Source organism: Theobroma umbraticum, unplaced genomic scaffold (assembly GCF_002168275.2).
Source record: "Theobroma umbraticum cultivar Fairchild unplaced genomic scaffold, ASM216827v3 scaffold_147.0, whole genome shotgun sequence".
In the NCBI taxonomy this organism is placed as follows: domain Eukaryota; kingdom Viridiplantae; phylum Streptophyta; class Magnoliopsida; order Malvales; family Malvaceae; genus Theobroma; species Theobroma umbraticum.
The window spans coordinates 10,682,489-10,693,697 of NW_018397259.1; the positions used below are offsets into that span (position 1 = coordinate 10,682,489).

At 30.9% G+C, this 11,209-nt stretch overlaps 1 pseudogene; it reads right to left on the bottom strand.

Annotated features, from left to right (window-relative positions):
- Positions 1-6,103: 6,103 nt before the first annotated feature.
- LOC149527324 (uncharacterized) lies at positions 6,104-9,693 on the bottom strand (annotated as a pseudogene).
- Positions 9,694-11,209: the final 1,516 nt, after the last annotated feature.

Below are 11,209 nucleotides of genomic sequence, written 5' to 3' on the forward strand. Positions count from 1 at the left end.
AAAAGCCAGGCCAAACGTACTCTTAATTTTAAAATTTCACGATATTGAAAAGGTATTTTTAAACTTTTTTTTCCTCATTCTCCCTTCACCTCTTAATCCATCTGATTAGGCCATCCCTCTCTTTCGTCATCTTTCCTTCAACTCATCCCCATCCTTAATTCAAACCTTCTTAACTAATAAGAGAATTACAAGGGACAAGGGAAGGGTCAGGGGAAAGAGGTGGGGATGCGAGGTTGGTAGGAGTCCGAAGGTGCTTCTACTAAGAATACGTTAAGTATGAAATTGACAGCTAGAACTATGTAACTATCATATTGGTAGTTTGAAATCTCAACTCATCCAATTTAGAGCATGACAGCCTACGGCTTATTTAAGGAAGGTTTCTAAAACCTTCACTAAAATGGTTTTTCAAAAGGGTGAGAGAAGGATGAAGACAAAATAAATTAGAGGGGTTTGGAATTAAAAGTTTATTTGGCTAATGAGAAAGTAGGAGAAAATCTAAGTTCAATGTCTCTATTTGCAATTAGTAATATTGGTTTAATCATAACAGATAATGCCCGTATTAAGTTTAATCTTTTGAAAAAAATGAAGAATATCATGATAAATTAATTTTTTGTTAATTAATGTATAAATTAATAAATTATCGATTAAATAATATATCGATTAATTAATAAATTTTCATGGTCTCAAAGTATTTATAGAAGTTTTATTGTAATATTATTCATTATTTTTAACATCAATTGCTCAAATATTTAAAAAAATCATGATATTATTGTAAGAAAATCTTTACCCATTATAAATCCTGTCGCATAGCACAAGTATCTTCTAATTTTATTATGGAAACTGATCAATTTAGTCAAATTAATGGAGACTGAAAAGTATTTTTGAAATTAATTAAAACTAAATAAATCAGATACATTAGTTAAAACCAACATTTTTTAATTAATATGATCTTAATAGAATAATGCTTATCCTTACTTATAAGCACCGATTAAGTAGATCTTTTAACAATTATCAAAGCATATTTTATTACATGGTCGTTCAATCTAATATTTCTTGCTCCACTGCACGTTATTGCAATTCCCTATCATTGTTTTAATATAAGCTTAATTTATTATCGTGAATGTCGTAGAAATGAGGATGCATGGGCGGTTAGCAAGGAACGGAACTGACATAGTTGATGTATCAAATGCCCTATTAGTATAAATAATTTACCTCGACAAGGCAGGCGAAACAGATAAAAAGAGATTATAAAAATTATAAAAAACAAGCTACCTTAACTTATTCTTATATAAAGTCAGGACGAGTCGATTGAATAAGTATTTAGCTATTTTAAGCATCTTTACCGATTTGGTTTGAAGAAAAATGAAGTTTGCTGCCCTAGGAGGGTATTTGAATCCTTGTGGATTTTCATTTTTCTGGGTAAGGTTTAAATTCAGCTGCTAAAAGTTCTTGAAAAGAGTATTGGGCTGAAAGATAAGTTGAGTAAGGTAAGCTTACTTCCCTTTTGCTCAAACTAGAAAGTAAGTCAATGCACTAAAGAAATTTTGAGTTTTGTAGATAATTTCAGATTTTGAAGTGTTGGTTTGGTGAGGGGAGACTCACCAAAGAAGGAAATAAGTTGGGAAAAAGGTAAAGATGGTTATGTAATGGGTAATTGGTAGAAAATTGGCTAGAATAAGTCGAATGTGAATAAAAGGCACACTAACATGCTGTTGGGTGCGTATGAGCTGCTAAACATGGAAGAATAAGTAAGAAATTGAATTTCTATGCTATTGTAGATACTAGGGTGCATTTGGGGCTCAAGAAATTGGTGGCTAGAAGCTCGATTTTGCTAGTTGAGCTATGGTATAAACGGTTATCAGGTGAGTGGATGTTGCAATTAAAGGATTTTGGAAATGCATGAAATGGGATTTTAATTGTATACTACAGTGTAAATGATTTCAAAGAAAATGTATAGGAACAAGCTTTTATTTTTTTTATTTTTTAAAGAACAAGCTTTTATTTATTGATCTTACACGATGATGTATGAACCTTTGAATGTGGTGTGATGTTCTTACATGTATGTGCATATATGTTAAAGTTGGACGATTATTTGACTAGGTGTTATTGTGCTAGGCCTAGTGATTTATAAAGCTGAAATTACATTGGCGTGAATATAATTGTGAATGAGATCATTGTTATGTCGTGTGATGCATAGCATTGTCTACGGTGAGGTAGAAATACCGCTGGCGTTTGGGTCGAAGTACTTTATGTGCATTGCCATAGTGGGGCAGAAATACCACTGGTGTATGGGTCAAAGTACCCTTGATGCATTGCCTGTAGTGAAGCGGATATGCCACTGGTGCTTGCGTCAGAGTACTTTTTGTGCATTGTCCTTAATGGGGTAGAAATACCACTAATTGTCATGTTTATGTATGCATTTTAATTGTGGCATTGTTGTTAAAAAATGAACTATCTTAGCATGGTATGCTGGGTTTAAGTGATGTAATTGGAGAACCAAGAAGTGTAAATGATTGGTAACGATGTTAGTGTTGGAATGGAAATATAAGAAAGGGTGATATAAGTTGAAATCTTGGGTTATTCTAAGGGAAGGGCTTGGACAGCCTTGATTTATAAAATACATGCAGAAGAATTTGCATATTTGAATAAGGTCTTGAGACAAGCAAGGTAGGTCTCGAGACCTTTCAAGCAATTTGGTCATTTACACTCTTGGTTTCTTAGAGGACCAAGACTTGAGCAAGTCTCAATACTCTTGCCTTTTTTTTCACTAAAAGTGGGCTGTCCAATTCTTATTTGTAAGTTGAGAGCTCGGTAAGATGCCAAAGCTTATGATTAAATACCAAGGATGATTTCTTAAGTAAAAATTTGTATTTTGGCGGATGGGACCCATTTGCATAGAAAAAATGTGCATGGTTTCAAGTAAATGTGTATTGTTTGTAAATTATCTTTTGGCTGTTGCTTGTTCCCGTCATTTTAAAACTTATGTTTCAATGCATCACATTTATATATACATTCATAAAGCACAATCTTATACCAAGGGCGGATCTAATCAATTTTTGTTTAGAAGGCTAAAGGTGAAAAGAAATAAGAGTTAAAAATTTTTAAAACTAATATATTGAATTTAACCAATAATCAAAATATTGATAATAGAAAATAATTTTATATAACAAGTAAATAAAAAAAAGACTTATAATAATCTTTTAGAAAAAGTAATGATATTTCTTGAATTTTAATTCATCAATTATTAACTCTATACCAAAAAAACTAGTAATATCTTTTTCAATATAAACAACTAAATTATTTGCAAGAAACTCATTATCCATTTTGTTCAAAAGTCTTATTTTTATAATTTTTATTGTTGAAAAGATTTTCTTTTTAGTTATTGTAGAAACTGAAAGAGTCAAAACAAGACGAATTAATGTATCAAGCGGGATTAATAGAAAATAATATGTTGATGAAATTTTAAGCAACAACCAATAGTGTAACACAATAACTTATATTTGAGAATTACATAATAATTTTTTAATTTTTAAAGATTAAAATTATACAAAATAAAATATATATATAACAGAAAAAAGAAGAACATGACAAGTAAATGATAAAACTTACAGAACTAAAAAGAAAAAAAAAATATGGTTGATGATTCATAAAAATTTAGAAAAGAAAATCTACAGAAACTATGAACATATGAACAAACAGAATAAAAATAAAAAAATAAACATATAATAATAATAAAATATAAAAAATAAAATATTATTTTATATTAATTATTAAATAAAAAATTATTTTTAAAAATATTAAAAATATAGATAATAAAAAATTTTAAAAATTTTAAGGAGGGCCATGGCCCCCATAGTCCTATTAGGCTCTGCCCTGCTTTGTGCAAACATCCGCCATGTAATTGTACTCGGCATTACATAATCACAATTAAGTTTGTCAACCTGTTGTCAAATCGCCCTACACTAGGCATTGGTAAACTTGTTTCATAACTGTACTTAATTCATAAAACAAGGTCCAATGACCAGTCAATCAACAAAACCATAGACTGATTACCGGTGGACTGATTCGGATGCGAAGGTGGTCATGTTAGCTAACCAAGTCCTTGGAAGTCAAAATCGATTTAATTGTTTGAAGGGTAATGCAAAAATTTAAAAGAATCACGAAGTTGATCAAGTTAGATCAAATTATTTACTTACTCGATCTAATATAAAATCCGAACTGTTTTCATAAATGAATAACTTGTTGAATAAGTCTGACTGTCAATCTAATCCGATTTAATAGCTATGCTCTAAGCATTAGGAAATTAATTACTTCCGATTTTGAATGGTGCTTTTATATACATATATATATAATGTATATTTATATTTATATTTATTGACATATAATTTAGGAAAAGTGGGTCCAAACTCATTAGTACATTCACATGCGCAATTATCAAACTCTTAATTAGGTTGAGTTAGTTACTTATTCTTAATGGAACTATGTCTGCAAGACTGGGCGATTCCTTTTGCTACTCCAAGAGTATATCAAGATACAAATTCTTGGAAGCTTGCGAAATGAATATCAATTAAACAAATTTTGAGAATTCGTTGGCATTGGAGTAACCGAATAGAGTACTTACCCTAGACGGCTAAATCTATTTGCTTTTCCTCAATATACATGATAAAAAGATGTATAGTGGCTTACCATACATGAATTACGAAGTGCAGCTATAAGGACAAGTGAATTAAGCCTGGGAGGCAAAACTTGTCACTAATTAAAAGCAGGTCAAACTTGTGTTGAGAGAGATGACAGCCTTCCGGGATGAGATAAGGCCGGAAGACCCCAGTGAGTAGCGAAGATGATGTTGGGTCCTGGAATACCATCCATCTTCATTCGATCTGCAATATCAGCACAGATCCTTGTAATCCTGTTTGCAAGTACCATGATGCAAATTGTCTTCAAACTGAGCTTTCTGGAGCGTGATAAGCGTAGGCCCTTAAGCCCTCCGCTCATTTTCTTCACCCACCGCCTTCTAGGCCTTGCATCGCCAACATTCCTCAGCTTCTCATAGCGGCATGGCGTGGGGTGGCCGCCCAAAATATGTCGGAAATGGATCTGCAGCATTGTACACCTAGGTAGCTGGTGGCCGTGGGGCAAAAATAGAGAAATATAGGAAACCAGAAAAACGGGTTGTGAGCTCAAGGGACTTTAATGATGTCAAGGATGAATCATATATATATGTACGAGAAGAGAGAGGCCTGCGAGGGATAAACAACGGACGTTGTTTTGTTTCAAATACATAGTATGGCTAGTAAAAGAAAGAGATGAGATTAATTTTGGCCTTACACCTCGTGCCTCTCATTTTAATTTAATGAAGCAGCATATTGAAGTTCTTCGGTTGCACACATGGCCAGCATCCATATATAGTGATTGTAGTTTGTACGTATTCAATTTCCCTTTTCCCTCGATTATTAATTTAGTTAATTTGGATGAAAGGCAATTTGACATATATGGGAGGCATGTGCAATGATTAATGGCCATGTTCAAATGCAAGTCGAATCCAATCATTTATAGGAAAGGAATGTGTATACGTGGCTATATATATATATATATATATATATATATATCATCTTCAACATTTATTTCGTTATCATATGACATTACATTTAAGTTCATAATCGGGTCAATTCTATGAATCTATATGCTGATAAATGACTAATGAAAAGTCAAGGTTAGGTCTAATTAATTTGTACCCCATCGAACAAAACAGTTATCAATAATTTCTTAATCAAATTCATTGTATAAAATTTATTATGAATATATATATATATATATATATGAATGTCTATTATATCATGATCTACGATTTCAAACTAGGTTAGGCAGCTTACATATAAGGCAAACAGCTTAGCAGACTAGATATAAGAGTGTAATTAGGGATGTAGCTAGCCAACTTGTGTTGGGGGGCCAAAAATAAAAGAGAATAAGGGTTAAAAATTTTAAAATTAATACATTGAACTTAACCAATAATCAAAACTTAATAGATAAAAATTATATATAACATGTAAATAAAAAAGAATAAGAAAAAAAGATATACAATAATCTTTTAAGAAAGTTATACTTAACGATATTTTCTGCATTCAAATTCATCAATTATTGGCGTTGTATTGAAAAGGCTAGTAATGTCTTTCTTAATACAAATAACTAAATTATCTGTAAGAAACTCATCATCTATTTTATTTTGAAATCTCATTTTCACAATTTTCATTATTAAAAAGGCTTTCAAAGTAGTTGCTTTGGAAATAAGAAGAGTTAAAATAGGGCGAATTAATCTATCAATCAAGTGTTAATTTCTTAACTTTTCTATTTCTGCTAATCTCTGACACAATTCAAAACGTATGTTAATATCTTCAAAACCTTGGTGATATATGTTAATATCTTCAAAACCTTGGTGATAAAGTATATTAAGCTTATAGTGCCTTAATTATAACCTCAAAAGAAGTATTTCTTGCTTTGTGAAATTTTGAGAATAAAAACTTTTTGCTAATTTATAGAAATCATCAATGTTGATTGATTTGTAATTGTTAAAAGTTCCATAGTTTGCTCATTGAATCTCGAACTCAATTCTTGTAACTAAGAATCTATTGCCACTAAAAATACACCAACTCAATAATGATGCTCTACAATTACATCTAGTTGACAAGGTCAACTTCTGCCCAAGATATATTATGCACCCATATCGAGAATTTTTTATCTCATGTTTTTGACAAAAATTTTTCTCATTCTCAAGCAAATTAGACCAGTTATCATCTCTCAATTATTGAAGGAGTGATTTTGTAGTAAAAACAAGATGAATCGCATTTAAAATATCTTGAGCATTATTGTAATGCTCGACAAAGAACATTAGTGATTCTCATGATCTCAAACATCAAGTGTAATATGAAAATAAATTCAAATGATGCCATTATTTTACTAATAACAGAAGCATCACCTCTTGGCAAATAAGTGGCCCATTCATCAATAATATTTTTAATAATAGTGCAGATTGCATCAAACATTCTCATCAAGGTACAAAAAGAATAAAAAGGTGAGCTTTATCTAGTATCTCTAGCTTTTTGTAAAGTTTCCACATGATTTGCTCCTCACCTATTTCAAGTTCATCACTAGGAATCATGTTTGCCAAATCAATGGCTTGAGCAGCTTGTAGTTGTCGTAACATGCGGGTTCAAGGACCCGACCACTAGATGTGAAAAATTTTGGGAGTAACCACCAATATTTTTTTATCTAAGTGTGATTGGCTACTTATTAAATTGGTTTATTCGATAGAGTCCTAAATTGATTCTGAGTCTGTTTAAAGAATAATAAATTGGTCTATAAATTTTTAGAATTAAGTTTGGGAGTACGGTTATGCACGAGGAAGGATCAACACCCTTGTGACACTTTTTTCAAGAACGGTACCATTTAATCATATGCTATCCTATAGAAGCTTTAATTTTAAAATTTATTTCATTGTGTTTCCTTAACCATTATTGGTTTATTTTATTAAATCAGGTTACAACTTATTATGGCATTTTTTAAATGATGCAGTCGTGAAATGCATGGTGTAACTAGCAAAATGTCGAATGAACAATTTTTATTGAGGTCAGTCCCCGAATCTGCTCATCACGCTAGTGAAAGGATCGAATAAAAACTATCTGACCAAAAAATTCAAAGTCAAAAATTGAGGAGCATCATCAATTTATCTACGGTTTCTGGATAGAATTTCTTGGCAAATAGGTAGCACAGCCGTCTGATACCATTCCATAGGCAAGGTTGTATCTGCTCTTCACTCTTTTCATCACTTGTTACATGGACGCTTAAATCAATTGACGTAGTATATGTTTGACTATTATAATCATTATTATTTCTTTACCTTCTTATTTTTTGAATTTAACTGTTTATCTATTTTTCTATAAAATATTCACCTTTTACCTATATCTATTTTTTAACCAAATATTCTATTCCATTTTTGCCATGATTATTTATTTATATATTTTACCCAATCTATTTCTCTAAAATAAATACTTTTTCTATTACTATTTGTTATCCTATTTTTACTAACTTAACCTAATTTTCATGACCACATGTTTTATTATTTTTTTCACTTCTTTCCTAACCTATTTCCTTATAATTAAATATATATTGTTTTATATTTTTCTATTTATCCAAATTTATTTCTCTATTTTTTTAGATCTGCATTTTGGCTAAATATTTATTTATATTTTTTATTTCCTACCTAATCCTATTATCATTTATTGCCTTTCTATTTATTTCATCATGAAAACCTATTCTTTCTTTGTAACTATATATTTATTTACTTTTTATTTATTATATTTTTCTTTTTCATTTAATATTCGTACCCTAACACTATATAATTTTTCTAAATTTTTTTATTTTAATTAAATCACATACTAAAGTTAATTTATTTTCTCACCAAACATTTGGGCTAAGCACAATACAATAAAAATCAAACCCACAAAGGAAAAAAGTTTACCTTTTTTGGCCAAGAGGCGGCCCAAGACAACCAAGCCCGTTTGAATAAATCTTCTTCTCAAGGCCCACGAGGCCTTACTCAAAGCACATCGTTTTGGTGCTTTGCACAACATCTCCTTCTCCTCTCCAAATAGTTGCAAAACGATGCCGTTTTGAAGACCCAAAACTTAGGTATTTAAGCTTTTTTTCTCTCCTTCCATATTTATTTCGCCTCTCCACTTTTTCTCTCTAGCGGCTTTTCTCTCCACCTTCTCTCTACTCGAAACTTCAACCCTTCCCTCTCCCCCTCTTCGCTATCGCTTTTCACCATTAAATGGTGGATCCTTCACACCAGAAGCATCTTACACACTCCAAACCCTAGAAATTTTGAGATTTTTCTCCCAAAACTCGAAACTCGAAACCTTTTTCGTTTCCTTTCATTTTTGTGCTTTTATTTTCATTTTTTCTTTGTGATTTCCTTTAGGTATTTTATCAGTTGCTAGAAAAGGGAAACCTAGGGGTTTTTTTTTTTAAGGAAGGTTTCTTTGGTTTTTTTCTTTGTTGTGTTATTTTGTTGGCTAGTAGAGTAGGAAAGTTTAGATTTTTTTTTTTTGCTTTGTTGGGTTTTTTGGTTTGCAAGGATTCCTAGGATTTTCAGTAAGGTCTCTAGGATTTTTTTGACTTGGTTACTACTAAAATTTTTCCTGCCTTTTTTCTCTATGAATTTGAAAGTTCTTATAAATCTCGATTGTCCAAATTTTTGGATAATCCAAAAGTGAAATCTTGCTCTTTTGATCATGATTTCACAAGCGAAGGGCTCTAGGTAAAATGAAGCTCGAGGGTGGCAACCGGAGGTACCCATTTTCCCTTAAATCTGACAGTCCAAGGGGCATTAAATGCCCCGTGTGATTGGTGATAATTAGAAAACCATAAAGTGGTCATAGGCCTGAAGTGAGTTGATTGTGGGGAGATAGAAGTTGAGCAAATCGTGCACTCTTTTTTTTTGTTAATTTTTATTATATTTTTTTATTTGGGATCTATAAGTATAGGAGTCTATAGTAGTTGGTCGTGCTTTTTGGAAGAACCACTAACAATATTTCCAATAGAAGTCAACTATGTAAAAAACTCATAAGTACGAACTACTTTTCTAGATGTTGCAACCAATGCTAATTATAATCTGTGAGCATAACAATGCACATAATATGCGTATGGACAATTGTTAAGTACAAGAGTTTATAAACCATTACATTCCCCAAACATGTTAATAACATCATCATATCCTTGAGCTTGAATACTTTCAAGTTGAAGAATGCAACGAGAAAGAACAAATACTAACTTTTTCTTTACATTAGTATCACTAAAATGTACAAGATCAAAAAAACATTCTTGAACAAAACCATCACCATCAACATATCTTAAAATAATAGCCATTTGCTATTTTTTTAGACTTATATTGAGCTTCGTTAATAATGATACAAAATTTAGTTTTTCCCACCCCTTTTTAATTGAAGTTCTCACAATATTAGCCTAAAAATGCAAAATCTCCTTTTAAACATCATTGGATGTGTACTTAAGAACCCATGCGTCATTTTCCAACTCAAGCTTATGAACTTTATCATCGTAAGATCCTAACAATGTCAACATTTCAATGAAATTTTCACTATTTTTTAAGGATGGACTTACATCATGACTTCTAAATTCATAAGCTTGAAAAGTAACCATATGACATAATCTATGGAAGCTTTAAGCCTAAGTCGAATATTCAAAATCTTTTCTGAAGCTTGTCTTTCGATAAGCCTATCAATATGTTGGGACTTTTTAAATAAATCCTTACAAGATTTACAGCAACAATATGTGGAGAATTTAGATATTTGCAAACATCATTTAAAAGTGGACAATGTTCTCCACTATTTACTTTCCTTTAACTTTTGAAACCATTTTCAATAAATGCATTTGAACTTGGACCATTTGAGGCCTTCTTACCAAAAAGATAGCATGACAAACAAAATATAGTATCTTTGTCGCAAGAATACTCAAACTAAGAAGGATATAATTTAAACCAAGAAGCTTGAAAACAACAAGGATGATCATCATCTGATAAATGATACTTCTTGAGAATAGTTTGACATGACTTACGTTTGAAATAAGCATACTAAATTTTATCCTTTTGATTGATACGAAAAGCATCTATTTCTTCAGGATTGATCTTTGAACATTTTGATTCACATTACTCTTGTTTATGAGTTAGAGCATTGAGGCTTGGTGCTCAAAGTGTAGGAGAATAATTTGGACAATTATATCTTTTCTTTAAAGAATTTATCAATTGTTTTTAACTTACACATACTTTAATGAAACCTGAAAAAAAAATTAATACAGTCAACATCCAATATTCTTATTTTATTTATATTTAAACTTAAAATACTAAATATAAAACTATAATGCATAAAATATAAATAGGTAAATATGATATATAGGATTTTACAAAATGAGTAAATATATAAATAGTTAAATAACATAAATAGAAAGAAGAAGATAAAAGAAAACTTTACCTACTTTTAATTTCACAAAATGGTGGTTAGTGCTCTCTATCCTTGTCCAAGCTCACAAGTGCTTAAATCTCTTCTGAAGAATGAAGTGTGTTTTAGTGGTAAGTTACAAAGAAGAGAGTAGAGTAAAACTAAAAAGATAAAAAAAAAGTGAAATAGAAAAAGAAAGA